The sequence below is a fragment of the Dipteris shenzhenensis genome, chromosome 11, assembly GCF_047967505.1.
Source record: "Dipteris shenzhenensis isolate YYH24624 ecotype China chromosome 11, Dip_SZ_1.0, whole genome shotgun sequence".
In the NCBI taxonomy this organism is placed as follows: Eukaryota; Viridiplantae; Streptophyta; class Polypodiopsida; order Gleicheniales; family Dipteridaceae; genus Dipteris; species Dipteris shenzhenensis.
The window spans coordinates 57,081,918-57,107,140 of NC_141606.1; the positions used below are offsets into that span (position 1 = coordinate 57,081,918).

The 25,223-nt window shown below is 39.8% G+C and overlaps 1 long non-coding RNA gene across 2 annotated transcripts; it reads right to left on the reverse strand.

Annotated features, from left to right (window-relative positions):
- Positions 1 to 2,624: 2,624 nt before the first annotated feature.
- LOC147897220 (uncharacterized) lies at positions 2,625 to 3,844 on the reverse strand. 2 transcript variants are annotated; one of them, XR_015541818.1, is made up of 3 exons: positions 3,639 to 3,844; positions 2,996 to 3,039; positions 2,625 to 2,896 (listed from the first exon to the last, which is right to left on the reverse strand). It is a non-coding gene; the product is annotated as an uncharacterized LOC147897220 (long non-coding RNA). The 2 variants fall into 2 exon arrangements; XR_015541819.1 differs by lacking the exon at positions 3,639 to 3,844 and adding an exon at positions 3,277 to 3,626.
- Between the last annotated feature and the right edge of the window lie 21,379 nt (positions 3,845 to 25,223).

A 25,223-nucleotide genomic window follows, 5' to 3' on the forward strand; every position in this document is an offset into this window, starting at 1 on the left:
ATCTATTCTTCTATTCTATTCTTTAAGGAGACTAACCCCAAAATAGAGAGAAAAATTGAGATGAGGGAAAGAGAGAAAAGAAAGAAAAATTGAGATGAGGGAAAGAGATGCGCGCGCGTGTGTGTGTGTGTGTGAGAGAGAGAGAGAGAGAGAGAGAGAGAGAGGTAGAGAGTGAGAGGAGAGAGAGAAGGGGGTAAGCAGAGAGTAAGAGAGAGAAATTTACATGAGGGAGAGAGAGAGAGAAGTAGAGAAAGGGGTATATATATATATATGAGAGAGAGAGAGAGAGAGAGAGAAAATCAATTAATTAACCAGCCAACTAAACCAATCCACAAGATCAATTCATTTAATCAATGTGGACCTTGTAATCCCTTGCAATGGCAATAGAGGTCATGGTTAAAAGAGGCAAAAGCCCTAAACAAATATGGCCTCTTTCTTTCCTAAGATAAATAGCTGGCTCAGGAATCACAACACTATGTGCATACAAATGGATCTATACAATCGATACAAGGAAGTGAAGGGTCCTTGTAAGGACCCATGTAGATTTATACGTTCTTAAAAAGGCCTATGAAGCCTGCTCAACTCAATGCAGTCATCATAAGGACCCTACAAATTGTAATGTCCGATCAACTCAATGCCTGTAGTCATCACAAGGAACCTACAAATTGTAATGCCATGTGCACACAATCGAATTTAGTTTCATTGGATGTGTGTGAATTAAAATGCGCAGTCGTGTGGATGGAGTGAAGAAGTTCTAGCTCTGCAAACCATTATGTATGATCATCTTGTAGGGCGTAAACATACCCCTATGACAATTTTCATTTCTGGATGCAAAATGATGAGCTAACTACACTTGAGTTGTGATGATGTGCCATGGTAGGATGAACGAGTATGATGTTAGATGAATATGACACCGGATGAAGATAGTTAATTATCTAGCCGATTTCTAGAAAGAGACAATTGCATGGCTCCCATAAAGGGCAGTAGCTAGCTGCTAGTAAGGGACAACCACATAGACAATATGCCCCTGATTTCATATTGTGCATTGGAGCTTGCTCTCTAAAAGACCAAGGTATGGAGATATTTTTCAGCAAGAGAGAACAAAGATTTTGGTTTCACTTGTTATATGCATTTAAGGATCTAGTGTTCCATTTTCATTTTGGCTTTTAATGCAGGAAGTATGACTTCCTATGATTAAAAATTTGGTTTTTTTAATGGGAACCAAGCTGCCTTAGTTTTAGTATTGTAACCAAGACTAATTGGTTCAAACACCTTAAGGCAATTAAAAGACACCTTGTATGTAGAAGATGATATGACTGAGGTGCTACCGGATAAGAAATTTAAACGAACAAACCGAACTTCTCTTGAATGTAACATGTGAAGTGTTGCAATTCCATAGGGGAGCACACTCAATTCTCAAGCTCCAAAAGGCCAACATCTACTCACTCTCTAGCTTTGCTAACCAAAACTTGTAAAAGTCTACCTATTGGAGCATCTCTGTAACCTCCATGTATCTTAGACCTCGATAGTGTTTAAAATACCTTTGCTTATGATCCTTCGGCCTATCAAGTAGCTCAACGACCATCGCTATTCTAAAGGCTTGACTCTCAAATCCATAGAACAAGTGTGTGCACAGCTCCAATTGCAGAGCAAACTTCAGAAGACTTGGTGTCACCTCCGTCCACTCACGGATGCAAAGCAAAGAGAAGAGTTTTTGCAAAAGATGCTCTATAATGAAAGTACAAGGGCTTTTTGAGGCTGGCAAAGGCTACATGAGTACTGCATAAACTAGCTTTTACATTCGAACCGACAGCAGCATAAATGTTTATTGTCGCATGGAATTCTTCTTTTGATGAAGAATACGTGACGAACATAATGGAACTCGATGATAAAGATGATGTTGGTGGTGATGAATCAAGTGCCGCTTGATGGATTTACCCTCTTCTGTGTTGCATACCCCATGCAATCGGTGACCAGACAATTCACTTAAGAGTACATGAATATGAACTGATTCGAATTCAAGTTGACGGGAATCAATGCAAATCACATGCACACCGAAAGTCACTAGACTAATTTGCCAATAGCCAGGTCATGAACGAAAGAAAGGAAAGTCTTCATGAAACTGGGAAACTTATCAAACACTTGCTCTAAGCTCTCAATAAGCAGAGCTGCACCAGAGCTGCAGGGATGGGCTTATCGGAGAAGAAAACGTGGGCAGCACACGCACTCGGCCTCGCACGCATGACCACGACCTCGCCTCAGCAGACGTTGTGGAGTAGAGCAATCTCGCAAACATTGTAGAACAGAGCAATAGCTAGCCAACAACGAGTAAGAGAGCATGCAATGCAGCCAAAAGCCCGCACAAAGTCATCAAAAGTCTCTACCCATGCAACCCACCATGGAGAAAATCACTACGCAGCCAACCAACCAGAGCAAACCCCATACAACTCTAGTAAAGCCAAACTCAAATTAATACGTGGATTTTAAAGCTATTTTTGCCAAAACCTCCCGAATCCATTCCTAGAGCAGTGGACTCTGACGAGCCACTGCTAATAAGAGTACAAATGAGACTAGGGAGAGACTTTAAATGACAATTAGTTATATTGAAACGTGCAAATGCGCCACATCAACTAATTTCTGAGTTAGACAGTATAAAACGGCGAGAAACACACCAATCATACACATGACTCCATTGCTTGTGAAGGTTACAGACGTGCAGCGTAATAGATCGCACGATCATATGCTCAGTACAAGGTTACAGATTTGAGTCTTTGCGAATACATTGGGTTCATCAGGGGGCGCGCGCCTCACTCGCCGCCTTCCTGCCAAGGCTGTGGGGGCGTTCGCACCTTGGAGAGCATACGTAATCTTCACGCGTAACAAAGTCTCGATACAGCTGCAGGCACGCAGATTTGTTAATTGAAAGAAGTTTACAGACATTATACGAACGAGAGAGAGAGAGAGAGAGAGAGAGAGAGAGAGAGAGAGGAAGAACCTGTGGATTTTTGTCTTGGCTCGAGCCATCTTCATTAAAAACGTCTGTGCGCACACACAGAAGCAAATATTAGAAGCGTGAGCCTTTTTTCTTTCGGTGTCACACCAAGGCATAAGACACCAAATCGTGAAGAGCAGATGTGGAATAGATCAAAGATGCATGCATATAAATGCATTGAAGCGTCTAGGCCTTAGCCTTATAATATGAACTGGTTAGAAACTGATTAGTGAATTTACCAAGATAATTGTGCTAATGCAAAGCTAGACACAAGAGTTTCCTACTCTAAAAGTGGAGCTGTTCGACTACTTCAAGGACACGTCGGATGGCTTCAGTTTGCCAAAGTGAAGCTCACGAAAAACACAATCACGTTTGAGAGAGAGCGCTCGGAGGACCACAATGTATAGACATCCGAGCGAGAGACTAGAGAGAGAGAGAGAGAGGGAGAGCTGGGAAGAGAAGAATGTATAGATATCCTAGTGAGAGAGAGAGAGAGAGAGAGCGCGCGCGCTAGGAGGAGCACAATGTGTAGACATCCCACTGCGAGAGACAGAGAGCTGCGAAGAGCACAATGTATAGAAAGAAAGAGAGTGCTGGGAGGACCACAATGGATAGACATCCCAGTTGTTCATGATCGGTGCCTTACTCGTATGAGCATCATGAACTCCGACGTATTTAGAGGACACGGGAGATTGAGACCCGTGAGATATGGGAGCTGACCGAGCTGATCCATAGCAATTGACAAGTAGAACAAGGCATAAGATCGCGTTAATGCACTTCATTTTCCCAGTTTCCTGAGTACAATAGAAATGCAAGAAGCTGACAGACTCAAGGGCGAGGAATGCAACAGATGATCCAAGCTCATTGGACTCATTGGAGAAAGCAGACATATATATATAGTACCTGGAAGCTCGGTCAGAGCGACTTCAAAGGCTGGATCCAAATCTGCAGAAAGTGTAGCCTGGATTTGTCATTGTTAGATAATCGATTGAAATCGTTGATTCTGCAATTGATAGCAACAACCTGACAGGGAAGAAGGCCTGGCATCGTCGATGGGTCGGTGCAACGCACTACCGTCCAATTGGAGACGCGTCTCTGGGTCATAAAAAACAGTAATCTACTGCAGCATTGCTATGCCAATGCTGATCTTGTTCTCCTCCCATTGCTGATTTCGATATTGTGACTCTCCCACTTTGCCGATAACTGTGCTAGGCCTCATCTTGTTGACTGGTCTATTCTGTAGCGTAAAAGAACGAATGTGGGTGCTCAGCGTTGACGGTGAGGAGACCAGTAGAAAATCCTCGTTGACTGACGAATCCAGATGCTGCTGCATACAAGGAATCACGTCGATTTCCACAGAAAAAAGAAGAATCATGTTGCGTATTGTATTATACATCCTTGTTTCTAATCAATTCAGAGACGCTGCAATTGCCGTCCAGCGAAGCGATCCATGCCGATGCGCCGAGCGGCCATGGTGAGTGCCTGGGCCCGTGCACTGGCTACCGCACTGCCCACTGCAATTTTAGCATAAAGGAGGCGCAGTACAATACGGAATTGTTGTCCAAACTGCTTTGCGCTTCTCATCTTGAGCACTTAACACTGTATTACAGCTTCCCCAAATGATTACAACGTAGCATGTGCGAACATTATCCTTCTTCTAAACACGTGTTTGCTGTCACCCACACTGCTTGCTCCATTAATCATCCCGCCTCCAAGACCCCTACCATAATCCATTAGAGCTCGAGAGGGATTACTATCCCCCTTCCTACACGACTTCCTTAGGTTGTTTCTAGAACTTCTCCTTTTCGAATCAAACGTGGCTCATTACGAAAAATGAGAGCCCTTGAGAGAAATTACTATATTTCTCTTTTTCTTCTCTTCAAAAATGGATAATATCAAAAAGCAAGAAATGGATAATATCAAAAAGCAAGCTGACAAGGTACGTGTTCTAAGAAGATGTGCATTCAATAAGGATACCCGAGCTACTTTATTATATGTAACAAACCTCACCAACACGTGCGGAGCATGCCAAAACTTGAAAACAGCTTCGAAAACATTGAAAACGGATAATTGAAGGCTCGAAAAAGGCCCAAAAGGTATGGTCCCCAACTTGTCAAACCGCCTTCTATTGTACACACCTGTCAATCCGCATTCTATTGATGGTGGTTTGATAGGTTCAGGACCAAGCCTTTTTTGCCTTTTTCGGGCCTCTGGTTGTCTGTTTTCAATGTTTACGAAGCCGTTTCATAGGTTTTGACCCACTGTGAACGCGCCGGTGAGATAAAAAACACTAAATTTTACACCCTGTCATATATAATAATGCAGCTCAAATATCCTCATTGAATGCAAACTCGACAGTCTCTCTTTTTTTCTCATTTTTTAAATTTTTTCCAACGTTACGTTGGTCCTCATTTGATTGATAGAGGGCTATTTTCCTTCTGAGCTAAAAGGCCCCTAAATGAGCTCTAATTTTTCCTAATGGCTTCCAGTATCTTCTTTACAACGCTTATTCCTACCATTAGAAACCCAAACCACTAGGCCAAAGCTTTGCAAAAAAACACACACGTAGTTTCTTCAACAAAATCTTCATCCTAGTGCATATGCTTTCTCATCTATGTGTATGTGGGGAGGGGGGCAATATGTACACACTAATACATATAAATCCTTGCATATATATATATATATATATATATATATATATATATATATATATATATATATATATAGATAGATAGATAGATAGATAGATAGATAGATAGATAGAATAATAGATAGATAGAGAGAGAGAGAGAGAGAGAGAGACACCCTTAACATGATGCCCCACCTTAAAATTAAGTAGCTTGGTAAATTTGTTCCTACCACACAAGTAGCTTACTTATCATAGAGGTGTGTAATGCTTTCGCAAGACTTCATGATCTTTACTAGTTGATCACGAAATATTCAAAATATAATATAATATGCTATTTGTGTCATTTCTGTTATTTGTTCTTCGTAAAAAATGGATGGGGCTCTAATTCTTCCCATGACATTCTCCACTACATTATTTTCACTTTTTGATTCTTACGGCAAGGGAGTGCCCTTGATCATCCTATGTTCTTTTGTTTAAAAAAAGTACATAAAGTTACTTTTACTTTGAGGGTCCATAATGACAACCTCTAACATTTTACCATACTTGTATTCCATATATTCGTATGATGGCAAATAAAGGAAGAGATAGCTATTATTTGTGTCCACATGAGAGCAATCACATTATTGGTCCAAAGGGTAATGAAGGTATCAAATCAACAACAAGTGAAAATTTCTTCAAATCTCTCTTGCTTTCCATTTACTACAATAATTAGCTACTGTAAAGTTACATCCTCATTGTACTTTTTTGGGAATCATTCCATGAACCTTTCCACAATAGTCTCATTATAATTTGCTTTGTGATGCTTTGTAATGACTATCTTATGATTCACATGTGATAATGTATATTGATTTTCTTATAATGTTATAGATGATCACTTCAATCCAATTTAAGACATGATGGTAGGCAATCATGACTCCATTGAACAAGTTGCCTAATAATTTTATTAGATATTTTTAGCATAGGACTGTTGAGGTAGCATGATTAAAAGACAATGGTCTTACCACTTCTCTCACAATGTTAACATGTAGGATAAAAATATTGAAAACAAGATGAGCTAGAAATTCATTGGAGGACAATAATTACAAATCAATCCACCATGAGGTTTATTGCTTTGGCATAACATGTTGTCTACTGTATAAAATTTTAAATAAATTATCAAATTTCATTTCTTAATGATAGCCCACATTGTGTTGGACCTTAGGGTAAAAGAGTACTTCATACATAATTGTTAAGGCCTAAGGCTTGCAAGGGTTTGCTAAAATTTACCTAATTCACTTGGCAGGATATGCCTAGTATGGACATTGCATGAGACCATAACTTTGTAGCATAATTTGGTATAGGTGGAAGAGGGGTGGAGGATAATATTGTAGCATGTGCACTCCATGTGCACTATTGAATTCATTTATGTACCATGCAACATTAGGAAAAAAGGGAGCTCATTTGGGACCTTTTGGCCAAAATGAAAAATAGCTCTCAATTAATGGCCATGGGCCAAAGTAACACTGAGGAAATTAGAAAAAAGGGGAAATTTTTTAGAATGTTAGAACAAGAAATAATATTTTATGTATAAACAATTATCAATGACACATTAAAAAATATTATCAAGATATTGACAAGATTCTAAGTCTAACAATGTCTTATTCAAAAAAAGATCATGGACTAAAATGTGGTTTCCCTCCCAAATTAGTCCTCTCTCTCTCTCTCTCTCTCTCTCCCCCCCCTCCCAAACTAGTCTCCCTATTCCCTCCTCTCTCACCCACACTCTCTTTCTCTACCTCTCTCTCCCTCTCCCTCCCTCCCTCTCTCTCTTTTCCTTGCTTGCTTTTGCATCTATTGGCATGCTGAGTCATGCTTTTTGAAATGTGCATGCATCCCTTCCTAGACTTATTCACCTGCTTGTATTTCTCCATTTCATCCATTCTTGTTCTTCAAAATTTTAGATGTTTAAGCTCTTAATTGGATTGTCTTTTTGCATTTTCTAGTGGCAACAAGAAATCACAACTATACATCCTTATATGAAATGATGGGTTGACTTGGCTATTGAGTACCAAGGTATAAACATGAGCACTTTTCCTTTCAAACTTGTTTCTTTGAGCTTATGAATGCACCAGATTGGGATTAGATTATTTTCAATAGGTTGCCTTCTTTTGATTTTTTAAATGTTTCAGTCTCGTTTCAGTTTTGAGTTGGATTGTCTTTGATAAGCTCAGAGCAAGCTAATGGGGTGAGGACAATTGGAAATGCCATAAAAATACAGTTGTCTCCGCAGTTGCCATAAATGAGAAAATAACTTTCATTATGGCTATAAGACTAGGAAATGGAGATTGATCAAAGTGTTGTAGATTAGGATATAAATTCTTCTCTTTGCATTGTCCATTTATTTCTTTTAATCTTCAGGTGCTCAAGAGTTAGATTGCACTATGAATCTAATTCTTTGAATTTGCAGGTCTTCGACTCTTAGGATTAGATTATCCTCTTTAAGTTTTGAATGGCTCTTAACTGCACTTGTGAAAATTTTTGTGTTGATCAAAATAGCAAAGATGAAGGAATAAATGTGAGCCCATTACCATGCTAACTTGTGTCTTCTATTTCTTCTATAGAAATTACTAAGCTATTGAAGGTCATTGAAAAACATTGAGTATATCGAAAGGACGTTGGGTGCTAATGCAACCTGATAGAAGATGAAAAAGATGATCTAGCCAACCAAAATATGCAAAATAAACATTTGCATGCCAATCATAGCCTTTGTTGAGCTGTTCAATCACTTGGCAATTAAAGTTTGTAAAACAATGCTCAGTTATAAGCATGGATGATTTTTTCATGTTAGTTTCGTTAAAAATCAAGACTATTATATTGGAATCAAAAGTTTATATGCCCTAATAAAAATAAAAATTTGAAACATTCTCCAAGATTTGAAACTTTTATGCAAAACTTTTAAAATTTTTGCCAAGATTTACAGGTTTTCCATAGAAATTTAAAAGAAAATATATAAAATCATACTATGTTTTGTCAATATCCATGATTATAAGTCCAATGGCACATAAGATGCTTTCAACTTCTTGGATGATGGTTGGGATAAGATAGCATCCAACTCAATATACTTTGAGGTTTGTACCTGGCTTGATACAACGTAAATACATGATTGCAACTGATAATTTTATACTTTCCTTTTGCTCTATAAATGGAGTAGGTTGATTGTAAAGAAACTTATTCCATTAGATCAAAATCTGAACTCATTTAATCCTGACAACGAATGAATTGGCATTACAGTTAATGAGAATAAAAACTTGGTGAGTGTTATATCCCTCAGACAAAAATGTACCCTTGCATGATTTGTCCATGACATTCATATGGAAACTGAAGGAGGCGATGATGTGGCAAGGATAGGTGGCAATGATGACATGACATTGACTTTGACTAGACTTGCTAACATGGTAGGCGGCTACCACGAGTTAGATAAGGGATGACATGGTAGTTTGCTAACATGGCCAAGGTGACTTGGTTGATGACGTGGTAGATTGGGTTGGCACATGGCAATCGGTGGTAGTAGCTGATGTGGCACGATAAGGTGCCACATGTCGAGGCCCTGGCCAAGCTGTGGTAACCCAAACTATTTTTAACCTGACTAAGCTGGGGTTTTGGTAACTAACCCTATCCTCATTTCTTTTCACGTGTTGGGAGGAGGTCGACCGAAATCTTATGAAGATTCCATCAATTTCGTCTGTGTGTGGCTGGAGAGCTTGCATCGTCGCATGCATGTTGGGCCGGATGGTCACTGTGAAGCCTTGTAGATGCTTCAACTATTTTTGTAGCCCATGGAGCAGGTCTATGGATCCATTTTCCTAGCGTTGATGACTGCACGGGTTGTTGTTGCAGTGAGCGGGTCATTGGAGTCATCTATGGGTGCCTCTGTGAGACATCGCTGAAAGCAAGTGCTTGAAGGAGGCGGTGGAGCATCTTGTTGCTATGGCTGTTGTGAAGGAGTCATTAGACTAGCGGAGCGGAGCCGTTTGCTGCATTGTTGGTAGTAAGTAGTCGAGGCTCTTTGGAGCTTGGTGCTGGTGGCTACTGGAAGGTTTGCTAGAGATAGGGGGCTCTGTGAGCCTTTGGATGAGGAGGCTTTGGTGTTGGCGGCTCCTAGTTGTGAGCATGCCCATAACTACTATGGCCTAGCACTCGAAGGAGCCAGTGATGTTGGATCCCGCAGGGATGCTATTAAGACAGGCCGCGAGGTGGCTAACTTTTCCAAGATCTAAATTTCTTCACTTTGTCATCATCCTACTCCCAGCAGAAATGAGAGAGGGTTGTGTAGCGTAGCCTCTAATTGGTGTTGACTGGCGTAGTGCCAAGGCACAGATCAAGCGGTATGATCATTGGAGTTGTAGTGTGTCGTCAATGTATAAATAGTAGTGGTTGTAGAGTCATGCTGTAGAGTCGGTCAAGTAGCTGCCTCAGGAGCTCAAGGAGAGCTTGTCTCTCCCTCAATGAAGACCTTCAATAGAGTAGACTATCTTTGAGTCAGGAAGATCTCTCTCTCTCTCTCTCTCTCTCTCTCTCTCTCTCTCATTAGGGGAATTTTGGACTCAAAAAGTGCCTCATAAGGACTGGATTAGCAAAATGGATTAAGAACTAATAAGGCCTACAAAGGGTCCCATCACCCCATATGGGCACAAAAAAGTACATCTCCCTAAGTCCTTGGTGGTCCCCAAAAGTGCACCTCCCTCTCTGACTTGGAGGGCCCCCCCACTCTCAAAAAGTTAACTCTCTTAACAACCTTTGGTGGTCCACATTCCCAAAAAGTATCTCGCGGGTACAACCTAGCCCAAAATTTTGAAAATTTTCAAAAGTGCCCAAAATGGCCCACAACTCTTCAAAACTTTCCCCAAACCATGCCTATGCACCCAAATCACTTTTCAACATCTAAATCCTACTCTTTCTCACCGTATTCATCTTCCAATCCCACATTCATACTTCTATCGTAAGCACTTTGCAACACCCAAATCCAATTTCTTCTCATCATTTTGTCCCAAACTTGCTTCCATTGACCCTATTATATCTTTCCATTAATGCTATTCTATTCTTTGAACTGATCCAAGGCCTTATTTCTAAATCCCTCTCCCATGGCTCCATTGGAAGATCGCACCAACAAGCCACGAAAAAGCACCTTGCACATCGAAGTTGCACCAGAGTATGCCACAACTCGTCAATGTTATGGCCACAAGGTTGCTGGCAAAGATACACTAGATCAATTACGACAAGAAGGAACAAAGCATGTTGACTTATGGAGTGTTGGTGGACTCTATCGAGTGGATCCTTTGATAGGTGCTCCACCTTTGCTTGAAAATGTGACGAGTTTGATTCAATACATAGGCGATGGTCTTCAAGGCTTACTAGGATATTGTAAACGCATCGGCCATTCCAATGCTAAAGCACACTTTGCGAAGGTTCACTTGTTGTTGAGAATGGAAGGAGAGACAAAGATACTTAGAGATACCGTGCATAACCTCCAAGAACAACTAATCCAAGAACAAAAAACACTTTCTGACTTAGAAATTGCAAAAGAGAGGTCGCAAGAGACAGTCACAAGATTAATCGATGAGAAGAACAAACTGTTGAAAAAGGCTTGGTGTATCCAACAAGAGCTTGCTACTTTGACTAGGAGATTAGAAAGGATAAAAAGAACCCCTCTAGGTTACAAGCATAGGATCAAGCCCATGCAACCAATGGAGAGCTTGGAATATGGTGGTGGAGTAAGGAAACACACGGTGAGAGCTACAAGGTATGTACATATATTTGGACTATTTTGTAATCATGAAGCATTACTTACAAATGAGTCATTTATTTTTCTAATGTTATCATGATTTCTATAGAAATTTTATGGAAGAGGTTATTGGAAGAAATTCCTCTGACAAACTTTGTGCCATAAAGAGTGTAATTAAGAAGAAAGAATTCATTTCTATTCTTAGGGACCCTCATCAGCATGCATGGCGACATGCAATATTACAAGAGGTTGCAAGTAATTTAGAGAATCTTGTAGATCCATCGAAAGTTGTACATGCATGTGGTGCTGCTAGCATTAGTCGACAAGGGTACTTAGTTGTGTATAATGTCTTTGTAAATGCACTTTGAGGTCAAGGCATTAAGAACCCTCTATTATCGAGACCAGTATACGTTAGAAATGAAAGGAAAGAAACAAATTCTACTGTTCAAGATTTGTTGGGTGGATTTATACACCTCATAAAGCATGACATTGGAAGGCACAAACAAGACAAATGTCGAACAGAGCAAAAAGAAAGGAGGACCAACTACCAAAGGGGCAAAACAAGGACCAAGAACCTTTGAGTACACAGAGCATAATAATGTTTTTTTGGATGTACATAGGGTCCAAGCTGCAATGGTGGAGTTTTACAAAATGAAAGCATGGGGTATGTTAAAATTATATTGTTTAGAGAGCTCCAATTTTTAATGAAATCTTTTCTAATCATGTAAATCTCTAATCTTTCAGATTGTGAAGGAAATCTAGTATTCATTATCAAATTGGATGAGTGTGGGGTTGTAAAAGGCCACAAGTTGGAGAGAGTTAGTATTACTTTGATGAATAAAGCCCTCAAACATGCGAAAGATAAGGAAATTAGGGAAGATTTTAGTGTGCAATCGGAAAAGCACATTTGGTGGCTTGCCGCGTTTGAACTCCACACTCATTCTTGAAATGGGTATTTGATAGATCTCCAATTCCAAGTGTCATAAATGAGCAAACGAAAGGAGAGTTACTTCAAGTTATAGGGTTCAAATCATTTAAAGTTGAATGGCACATGGCAGGAGATCTCAAGACATTGAAGTGTATGTTTGGAACGGCATTGAGTGCAAATGCGACATATCCGTGTCTTTATTGTATGCACTCACACCAAACTCGAGGTAGTAACATAGGAATACATAGAGGGAAAGAGCAAGTAAAAAGAGGAAAAGATTTTGGGAATGCTAAAGATGTAATGAATGACATCACAGATGATGAGGCTAACAAACAAATGTCTTGGAGCAATGGAGTAATTAATTGCAATTAGGATGCTGCACCCACCAGAGATCAGAACGATAAAAATTGGGATCCAATTTTAAACATTCCAATACAAAGAGTGCATTTTTGTGTGTTACATGCGGAGATGTGGCTCATTGATAAATTGCTTTACTTGCACATTGTATATGCATGGAACATGAAACCGGAGGAGAGAGAGGCATCATGTATAGCAAGGGTCGAAGCTTTACTCTTGAGCATGGGTCTACATGGGGGGAATGTAAAGCTAATCAAAGATGCACAATTGTCAGGAAAATCAAGAAATCTTCCAAATAAAGTGTCCATGGGAGGCTCTAATGCACGAAGGTTTTTGTCCAATCATGGAAAACATTGATTAAATCTGCATTGGAATTATTGGAAAAAGTTATGTGATTGCACGATTAATTTGGAAGCTAATCCTCATGTCAGAACCTTGAGAATACGTGTTTAGGGTTTATCATTTAGGGCTTAGGGTTTAAGGTTTAGGACTTAGGGTTTAGGGTTTAGGGTTTAGGAAAGAAAACAATCATGCCAACCACAAAAATGATCAATGGACTATTAAGTTTGCAATTGTGCATCAACGGGTTGGAACAACGTCTAATGTCTTTGGAAGAGATTTAGAGGCATAAGAGAACATATCTTATGCATCGTTTTCAAAAAATTGTGTATCCTTACACCACCTCTATGTTGATAGCAACAATTCTTAGATTATCATATACAAGTTATCTAATTAATTTACTATTGAATTAATAAATATAATGAGGAATTGATTAGTAACAAATAATAAATAATTTAATAAATAATTAAGGAGGTATCTAACAACAATTAAAATTCTAACAAATAAGTTGATGATTAATTAACAATTCATATATCTTTTAAAAGAAGTTAATTAGTAAATATTGTTACTTAGAAAATTAGTTAATAATTAATTACAAAATTAATGAGAAGATAAAATTTATTGGAAATTATGATTGCTTCTTTGAGCTTATGTATTTTGTGATTTTTGGTTATACATCATCGATAATAACCCTTAATGTTTTACCTTCCCCTTGTTTTCATCATAACTTTCACTAGAAATTTGAAAATGGAGTCATGTTTGTAGTCAAAATGATTGAAAAACAGAAAATAAGTTCATTTATGACCTCAATATACATAATACCATACTAAAAAGGAACTTTTTGTCCCCTCGCATTCTCTTCCCTACCCACTGTGCCTCTACTATTGTTTTGTAGGCCATAGTTGTGTGTAGGTGAATATATGTAGTGCTCTAAAAATACCCATTTTTGAGTGTACTAGGTGAATATGATGTCAAGGTGACCGGCTAGGAAAAAAGTCAAAATAAGAGAAAAAGTCAAAATTTCTGAAAAGAGTGTTACTTATGATTGTCAAAGAGCATGGAGAAATCATAATACATGAATTTCGAGCTTGTGAGATTATAGAAGGTGAATTTGGTACTTGTAGAAGGAAAAAATAGATAAGAGGGTGAGATTTAAGACATGAAAGGAGAAGGGCATATTTAAGAAGAGGATGACAAACATGACATTTTAAGGTTAATCATTGAGATAAATTTTCAAAATTATAGGAGGGACACATACTATGAAAGGATCAGGGTTAGAAGAAAGAAAGGAGAAAATAAGCTTTTAAAAAATAAAAGCTAATAAAGCACAATAGAAAAAGTAATGATTAGCAAAATGGATTAAGAACTAATAAGGCCTACAAAGGGTCCCATCACCCCATATGGGGACAAAAAAGTACATCTCCCTAGGTCCTTGGTGGTCCCCAAAAGTGCACCTCCCTCTCTGACTTGGAGGGCCCCCCCACTCTCAGAAAATTAACTCTCTTAACAACCTTTAGTGGTCCACATTCCCAAAAAGTATCTTGCGGGTACACCCTAGCCTAAAAATTTGAAAATTTTCAAAAGTGCCCAAAATGGCCCAAAACTCTCCAAAACTTTCCCCCAAACCATGCCTATGCACCCAAATCACTTTTCAACATTTAAATCCTACTCTTTCTCACCGTATTCATCTTCCAATCCCACATTCATACTCCTTCTATCGTAAGCACTTTGCAACACCCAAATCCAATTTCTTCTCATCATTTTGTTCCAAACTTGCTTCCATTGATCCTATTATATCTTTCCATTGTCCCAAACTTGTTTCCATTGATGCTATTCTATTATTTGAACTGATCTAAGGCCTTATTTCTAAATCCCTCTCCCATGGGTCCATTGGAAGATCGCACCAACAAGCCATGAAAAAGCACCTTGCACATCGAAGTTGCACTAGAGTATGCCACAACTTGTCAATGTTATGGCCACAAGGTTGCCGGCAAACATACACAAGATCAATTACGACAACAAGGAACAAAGCATGTCGACTTATGGAGTGTTGGTGGACTCTATCCAATGGATCCTTTGACAGGTGCTCCACCTTTATTTGAAAATGTGACGAGTTTGATTCAATATGTAGGCGATGGTCTTTAAGGCTTACTAGGATATTTTAAATGCATCGGCCATTCCAATGCTAAAGCACACTTTGCGAAGGTTCACTTGTTGCTGAGAATGGAAGGAGAGACAAAGATACTTAGAGATTCCATGCATAACCTCCAAGAACAACTAACCCAAGAACAAAAAACACTTGCTGACTCAGAAATTGCAAAAGAGAGGTCACAAGAGACAATTACAAGATTAATAGATGAGAAGAACAAACCGTTGAAAAAGGCTTGATGTATCCAACAAGAGCTTGCTACTTTGACTAGGAGATTAGAAAGGATAAAAAGAACCCCTCTAGGTTACAAGCATAGGATCAAGCCCACGCAACCAATGGAGAGCTTGGCATATGGTGGTGGAGCAAGGAGAGCTACAAGGTATGTACATATATTTGGACTATTATGAAGCATTACTTACAAATGAGTCATTTATTTTTCTAATGTTATCATGATTTATGTAGAAATTTTATGGAGGAGGTTATTGGAAGAAATTCTTCTGACAAACTTTGTGTCGTAAAGAGTGTAATTAAGAAGAAAGAATTCATTTCTATTCTTAGGGACCCTCATCGGCATGCATGGCGACATGCAATATTACAAGAGGTTGCAAGTGATTTAGAAAATCTTGTAGATCCATTGGAAGTTGTACATGCATGTGGTGCTGCTAGCATTAGTCGGCAAGGGTACTTAGCTGTGTATAATGTCTTTGTAAATGCACTTCGAGGTCAAGGCATTAAGAACTCCCTATTGCGAGACTAGTATACGTTAGAAATGCAAGGAAAGAAACAAATTCTGTTGATCAAGATTTGTTGAGTGGATTTATACACATCTCATAAAGCATGGCATTGGAAGGCACAAACAAGACAAATGTCCAACATAGCAAAAAGAAAGGAGGACCAACTACCAAAGGGGCAAAGCAAGGACCAAGAACCTTTGAGTACACAGAGCATAATAATGTTTTTTTGGATGTACATAGGGTCCAAGCTGGAATGGTGGAGTTTTACAACATGAAAGCATGGGGTATGTTAAAATTATATTGTTTAGAGAGCTCAAATTTTTAATAAAATCTTTTCTAATCATATAAATCTCTAATCTTTCATATTGTGAAGGAAAGTTAGTATTCGTTATCAAATTGGATGTGTGAGGTTGTAAATGTTAGATATCAATGCTCCACTCTCGTGTAACTATGCAGGAACCAGCTAACTCTACTTGTAAGCCCCCCATATGACGAGAAGGCATTTGAGTAGCTCAATTATCCAGTAGGTCCTGGTTTGGACACTAGATGGGGGCCATGTATGTCCTGATAGCTGGACGGATTTAGATAGAGTTGGCACATCGCCAACTAGGCTACATGCAAGTGCGGGAAGGCATCCTTTGATTGACTGCACTGAGGGTAGACGGAGCATTTCTCGGGGCAGCCCACTCTCAGGTTGCAGGGCCCGTTTGGAGCCTCAGATGATCCTGGATGGCTGTGGGCCGAACGATAACAATAGGTTAGTTACTCTATTTTGCACACCGGCTCTATCGTATGGTCGATGGCCTATTTCGGGACTGCTGACCCCCAGTCGACTATTTTGGGCAAACTGGGTCGGCCACCCAATCGAGCCTAACCGACTACGACTGGTGGCTATATAAGAGCATGCCCATGAAGCCCATTTCATCACTGGCTATAGCAACCCTGATTCCTTAGCATCCAACCTCCGTCTTCTATTGTTTTTGGCACGCCATCGAAGCTTCTTTCACAGGAGCGCACGGTTGGGAGGCAGCGCCATCTATTGTATCAGTTCTACAGTAATCAAATTTTTGATTCTCCATACTATCTTGTTTTCTCTCTTGTGTACGAGATCCTGTTATCTGTTGAGCACAGACGTTGTATTATTTTCTTACATGGTATCAGAGCCTAGACTCTAACAAGAAGATTTGGTAGTGTGTTTCTATTTGCGAGCAGATTGTGAGAGATGGCCCAGCCCACAAGACTGTGAATCCCACCGTTCACAGCGAAAGCGCAAAGTTGGACAGCTCTAACTATCCTCTCTGGAAGTTCAAGATGAAGACCATCCTAAGCGCATATGAGCTTTGGGACACTGCTATTGGGGTGGACATGAGGCCGGGGTTCCGAGACCAGATCCAGCCAATGCAGGACAACAGATAGTACCAACTGCAGATGAGATTCTCGCGTGGACAAGAAGAAATGCAGATGCGCTGTGTTCTATTGTCTGCAGTGTTAGTGATTCCGTAATGGCATTAATTCAACATGTCACCACAGTGGAGGAGGCATGGACGGTCTTGAAAAATCAGTACGAGACCATGAATCAAATGTAGATTCAGAATCTGGAGACTCAACTTGCGAATGAAAAATTGTTTGAGTCTAAAGCGGCAGAGAAGTTCATCACCAGGGTGAAGAATCTACCTGATCAGATGACTGCGATTGGCATCACCATCACCAGCGAGAATCTAGCACAAAGGTGCATACGGATTCTCCCACCAAAGTACGACGGTCTTGTTGCGACGCTGAATATGCAGAACAGAAATCTGCCCCTCAACTTTGAGGATTTCAGCGCGATGCTTCTGGAGGAGGAGATGTGTCAAAAGACGAGGACTAGAGAAGATTCGGCTTTCTGGACCGGACCAAAGAAAGGTAAGGGTAAAGACTCTGGTAACCCATCTTCTTCTGATGATAAAAAGAGAAAGAAGAAGATCAAGTGCTTCTATTGCAACAAGGCAGGGCACAAGCAAAATGAGTGCCGAAAGAAGATTGTAGATGAGAAGAACGGAGTAAAGAAAGAGTCCAGCAACAGTGCACAAGCAGTACCAATAGAGCTGTTCGTAGCAATTGAGGAGATTTGCATGGAGGCAGTTCATGTACCTGCGGATGAACCTTGGATCATTGACAATGGTGCATCGTGCCACATGACCAGTCAGAAGGATTGGTATACCTCTCTACAGCTGGTAGGGAATGACATCATGGTAGCAACTCTCAGCTTTCAGTGCTCGAGCGGATGTGAAGAACACTAAGCTATGGCATGAGAGGTTTGGTCATTTCACATGAAAGATCATGGACCTCATTAAGGGTGTCACATGGAGCATAATATTGTACTTTGTGGTGGAGTGAAACCTTAGTTCTTTGAAGAAGATGTATAAAAGTGGAATGATTGCAGACCTACTAGAAATTTCAGATCTGCCCAATGTATGTGAAGCTTGCATGATGGGCAAGTAGCATCGTCATCCCTTTCCTAAAGAGGCTAGTAGGGCAAATGCTCCTCTAGAGCTCGTTCACATAGACCTCTGCATAAAGATGGAGACGAAAGCTTTGGGTGGTTCCTTCTACTTCATGACACTGATCAACGACTATAGGAGAATGATATGGATATACTTCCTGAAGACAAAAGACGAGGCTTTCAATAGGTTCAAGGAATGGCGTGTAATGGTCGAGAAAGAATCAGGGAGGAAGGTGAAGAAGCTGAGATCAGATAGAGGTGGAGAGTTCACATCGACTAAATTCGAAAGTTACTGCAAAAGTCATGGAATCAAGAGGCAGAAATCCCCACCACATACATCACAGCAAAATGGAGTAGCAGAACGCAAGATGCGCATCATCTGCGAAATGGGCTGGAGTATGATGAAAGGGAAAGATTTGCCAAAGACTTTCTGGGCTGAAGCATGTAACACTGTAGTTTACATCCTCAATCGTAGCTACACGAAGGCTGTGAATGGGATGACTCCACTGCAAGCCTTTTCTGATAAGAAACCTTCAGCTGCACATTTCAGAGTTTTTGGATGTGACTATTTTGTGCATGTCCCTAATGCTACCAGGACCAAATGGGAACCGAAGAGCTGGAAGTGTATTTTCTTGGGCTACAACGCAAGGTAATCAAAACCAAGTGGGTGTACAAGACCAAGTACAAGTCTGACGGCATGTTAGATAAGTACAAGGCTCGGCTCATGGCAAAAGGATTTGCACAGGTACATGGTTTTGATTATCAAGATACTTTTTCTCCCATAGCTCAACTAACCACAATTCGCAGTGTTTTGGCTTTAGCTGCCCAGGGAAGTTGGCCCGTGTTTCAGATGGATGTGAAATCCGCCTTTTTGAATGGAGATCTCAAGGAGGAGGTATACGTGGAACAACCACCAGGTTTTGAGATCCCCGGTTCAGAAGGTAAAGTCTGCAAACTGAAGAAGGCGCTTTACGGGCTGAAACAGGCCCCACGAGCATGGTACCAGCGAATTGATGCCTACTTTCTACAAAACGGGTTCAGGAGGAGCCCATCTGATGCAAATTTGTATATCTTCAGAGAAGGAGGCAGGTGTATGATCGTGGTCCTTTATGTGGATGACCTTGTCATAACAGGGAACCATGAAGAGAAGATCTCACAGACAAAGCATTTGCTAGGAAGAGAGTTTGAAATGATAGAAACCATGAAGAGAAGATCTCACAGACAAAGCATTTGCTAGGAAGAGAGTTTGAAATGAAGAGAAGATCTCACAGACAAAGCATTTGCTAGGAAGAGAGTTTCAATATCACTTTGTACGCGAGCTCATCCAGGATGGAGAGGTCGACTTGGGGTACTGTCCGACTACAGAGAATGCTGCAGACATCTTCACGAAGGCTCTTGGAAGAGACTTGCTAGAGAGGCATCTACATCGACTTGGCATTGGGCCTAAAAAGTAAGTTCACTTGCGGGTGGACATTGAGGGGGGGTGTTAGATATCAATGCTCCACTCTCATGTAACTACGTGGGAACCAACTAACTCTACTTGTAAGCCCCCCATATGAGGAGAAGGCATTTGAGTAGCTCGGTTATCCAGTAGGTCTTGGTTTGGACACTAGATGGGGGCCATGTATGGCCTAATGGCTGGACAGCTTCACATAGAGTTGGCACACCACCAACTAGGCTACATGCAAGTGTGGGAAGGCATCCCTTGACTGACCGCACTGAGGTAGACGGAGCATTTCTCGGGGCAACACACTCTCGGGTTGCAGGGCCCGTTTGGAGCCTCAGATGATCCTGGATGGGTGTGGGTCGAGCGATAACCGTAGGTTAGTTGCTCTATTTTGCGCACCGGTTCTATCGTATGGTTGGTGGCCTATTTCAAGACCGACCCCCAGTCGACCGTTTTGGGTGGACTAGGTTAGCAACCCAATTGAGCCTAACCGACTACGAGTGGTGGCTATATAAGAGCAAGCCTGTGAAGCCCATTTCATCACTGGCTATAGAAACCCTGATTCCTTAGCATCCATCCTCCGTCTTCTACTGTTTTCGGCATGCCATCGAAGCTTCTGTCACAGGAGCACAAGGTTGGGAGGCACCACCATCTATTGTATCTGTTGAGCACAGACGTATTATTATTTTCTTACAGTAAAAGGCCACAAGTTGGAGAGGGTTAGTATTACTTTGATGAAGAAAGCCCTCGGACATGCCAAAGATAAGGAAATTAGGGAAGATTTTAGTGTGCAATCGGAAAAGCACATTTGGTGGATTGCTGCGTTTGAACTTCCTAAAGAGACACTGGGTATTTGATAGATCTCCAATTCCAAGTGTCATAGATGAGCAAACGAAAGGAGAGTTACTTCAAGTTGAAGGGTTCGAATCATTTAAAGTTGAATGGCACATGGCAGGAGATCTCAAGACATTGAAGTGTATGTTTGGAACGGAATTGAGTGCAAATGCGACATATCCGTGTCTTTATTGTATGCACTCACACCAAACTCGAGGTAGTAACATAGGAATACATAGAGGGAAAGAGCAAGTAAAAAGAGGAAAAGGCTTTGGGAATGCTAAATATGTAATGAATAACATCACAGATCATGAGGCTAACAAACGAATGTATTGGAGCAATGGAGTAATGAGCTACAATTAGGATGCTGCACCCACCAGAGATTAGAACGATAAAAATAGGGATCCATTTTTAAACATTCCATTACAAAGAGTGCATTTTTGTGTGTTACATGCGGCTCATTGATAAATTGCTTTACTTGCACATTGTATATGCATGGAACATGAAACCGGAGGAGAGAGCGGCATCATGTATAGCAAGGGTCGAAGCTTTACTCTCAAGCATGGGTCTACATGGGGGGAATGTAAAGCTAATCAAAGAGGCACAATTGTCAGGAAAATTAGGAAATCTTCCAAATAAAGTGTCCATGGGAGGCTCTAATGCACGAAGGTTTTTGTCCAATCATGGAAAACATCGATTAAATATGCATTGGAATTATTGGAAAAAGTTAGGTGATTGCACAACTAATTTGGAAGCTGATCCTCATGTCAAAACCTTGAGAATACGTGTTTAGGGTTTATCATTTAGGGCTTAGGGTTTAAGGTTTAGGAGTTAGGGCTTAGGGTTTAGGTAAGAAAACAACCACGCCAACCACAAAAATGATATCCAAAGAATATCATGCTTTGCATAAGCCTTAATCTTACTTAGATTAAGGCTTATGTTAAAGTATTATGCCCATCAGAGATGGATACATAGGCAAGAAGTACACTTATGCATATTTTTTAACACTCATGCATGATTAATGGGGTAAGAAACCAGGAAATGTGCATGTCCAACCATGCAAAAATATATTATACTTTATAGACCCTGAATCTTACTTACACTAATGCTTGTGCAAGGTATCATGCCCAATAGAAACACACACATGAGCTAGAAGCACAGTCATGCATATTTTGTTTTGTTTCCTATTTTGAGGGATGGTTGCTTGTCAAGTAAACTATTGTAGAAGCAATTAAACTCTTATTTCCATTTTCATTGCTAACCTTTGTTTCTTTGAATACAAAATTTCACTCCACATAAGGGCTCATGCATGCATCAATGGGCTATTAAGTTTGCAATTGTGCATCAACAGGTTGGAACAAAGTCTAATGTCTTTGGAAGAGATTTAGAGGCATAAGAGAATATATCTTATGCATCGTTTTCAAAAAATGGTGTATCTTTACACCACCTCTATGTTGATAGCAACAATTCTTGGATTATCATATATAGGTTATCTAATTAATTTACTATTCAATTAATGAATATAATGAGGAATTAATTAGTAACAATTAAGAAATAATTTAATAAATAATTAAGGAGGTATCTAACAACAATTAAAATTATAACAATTAAGTTGTTGATTAATTAGCAATTCATATATCTTTTAAAAGAAGTTAATTAGTAAATATTGTTACTTAGAAAATTAATTACAAAATTAATGAGAAGATAAAATTTATTGGAAATTATGATTGTTTCTTTGAGCTTATGTACTTTGTGATTTTTGGTTATATGTCATCGATAATAACCCTTAATGTTTGACCTTCCCCTTGTTTTCATCATAACTTTCACTAGAAATTTGAAAATGGAGTCATGTTACAGTCAAAACGATTGAAAAATAGAAAATAAGTTCAGTTATGACCTCAATGTGCATAATACCATACTAAAAACGAACTTTTTGTCCCCTCACATTCTCTTCCCTACCCAATGTGCCTCTACTCTTGTTTTGTAGGCCATAGTTGTGTGCAGATGAATATATGTAGTGCTCTAAAAATACCCATTTTTGAGTGTACTAGGTGAATATGATGTCAAGGTGACCGGCTAGGAAAAAAGTCAAAATAAGAGAAAAAGTCAAAATCTCTGAAAAGAGTGTTACTTACGATTGTCAAGTAGCATGGAGAAATCATAATACATGAATTTCGAGCTTGTGAGATTATAGAAGGTGAATTTGGTACTTGTAGAAGGAAAAAATAGATAAGAGGGTGAGATTTAAGACATGAAACGAGAAGGGCATATTTAAGAAGAGGACAACAAACATGACATTTTAAGGTTAATCAATGAGATAAATTTTGAAAATTATAGGAGGGACACATACTACGAAAGGATCAGGGTTAGAAGAAAGAAAGGAGAAAATAAGCTTTTAAAAAATAAAAGCTAATAAAGCACAATAGAAAAAGTAATGAAAAAGAAGGAGAAGAATGTAAGAAAAAGCCTAAGCATTAGGGGAATTTTGGACTCAAAAAGGGCCTCATAAGGAGTGGATTAGCAAAATGGATTAAGAACTAATAAGGCCTACAAAGGGTCCCATCATCCCATATGGGGACAAAAAAGTACATGTCCCTATGTCCTTGGTGGTCCCCAAAAGTGCACCTCCCTCTCTGACTTGGAGGGCCCCTCCACTCTCAAAAAGTTAACTCTCTTAACAACCTTTAGGCGGTCCACATTCCCAAAAAGTATCTTGCGGGTACACCCTAGCCCAAAAATTTGAAAATTTCAAAAGTGCCCAAAATGGCCCAAAACTCTCCAAAACTTTCTCCCAAACCATGCCTATGCACCCAAATCACTTTTCAACATCTAAATCCTACTCTTTCTCACCGTATTCATCTTCCAATCCCACATTCATACTCCTTCTATCGTAAGCACTTTGCAACACCCAAATCCAATTTCTTCTCATCATTTTGTCCCAAATCCTATTATATCTTTCCATTGTCCCAAACTTGTTTCCATTGATGCTATTCTATTCAATGAACTGATCCAAGGCCTTATTTCTAAATCCCTTTCCCATGGCTCCATTGGAAGATCACACCAACAAGCCACGAAAAAGCACATTGCACATCGAAGTTGCACCAGACTATGCCACAACTCGTCAATCTTATGGCCACAAGGTTGCCGACGAAGATACACTAGATCAATTCCGACAATAAGGAACAAAGCATGTCGGCTTATAAAGTGTTGGTGGACTCTATCCAGTGGATCCTTTGACAGGTGCTTCACCTTTATTTGAAAGTGTGATGAGTTTGATTCAATGCGTAGGCGATGGTCTTCAAGGCTTACTAGGATATTGTAAACGCATCGGCCATTCCAATGCCAAAGCACACTTTGCGAAGGTTCACTTGTTGTTGAGAATGGAAGGAGAGACAAAGATACTTAGAGACACCATGCATAACCTCCAAGAACAACTAACCCAAGAACAAAAAACACTTGCTAACTCAGAAATTGCAAAAGAGAGGTCACAAGAGACAGTCGTAAGGTTAATAGATGAGAAAAACAAACTGTTGAAAAAGGCTTGGTGTATCCAACAAGAGCTTGCTACTTTGACTAGGAGATTAGAAAGGATAAAAACAACCCCTCTAGGTTACAAGCATAGGATCAAGCCCATGCAACCAATGGAGAGCTTAGCATATGGTGGTGGAGCAAGGAAACACAGGGTGAGAGCTACAAGATATGTACATATATTTGGACTATTTTGTAATTATGAAGCATTACTACTCATTTATTTTTTTAATGTTATCATGATTTTTGTAGAAATTTTATGGAGGAGGTTATTGGAAGAAATTCCTCTGACAAACTTTGTGCCATAAAGAGTGTAATTAAGAAGAAAGAATTCAATTCTATTCTTAGGGACCCTCATCGGCATGCATGGCGACATGCAATATTACAAGAGGTTGCAGGTGATTTAGAGAATCTTGTAGATCCATCGGAAGTTGTACATGCATGTGGTGCTGCTAGCATTAGTCGGCAAGGTACTTAGCTATGTATAATGTCTTTGTAAATGCACTTCGAGGTCAAGGCATCAAGAACCTCCTATTGTCGAGACTAGTATACGTTAGAAATGCAAGGAAAGAAACAAATTCTACTGTTCAAGATTTGTTGGGTGGATTTATACACATCTCATAAAGCATGACGTTGGAAGGCACAAGCAAGACAAATGTCCAACATAGCAAAAAGAAAGGAGGACCAACTACCAAAGGAGCAAAGCAAGGACCAAGAACCTTTGAGTACACATAGCATAATAATGTTTTTTGGATGTACGTAGGGTCCAAGCTGCAATGGTGGAGTTTTACCACATGAAAGCATGGGGTATGTTAAAATTATATTGTTTAGAGAGCTCAAATTTTTAATAAAATCTTTTCTAATCATGTAAATCTCTAATCTTACAAATTGTGAAGGAAAGTTAGTATTCGTTATCAAATTGGATGAGTGTGAGGTTCTAAAAGGCCACAAATTGGAGAGGGTTAGTATTACTTTGATGAATAAAGCCCTCGGACATGCCAAAGATAAGGAAATTAGGGAATATTTTAGTGTGCAATCAGAAA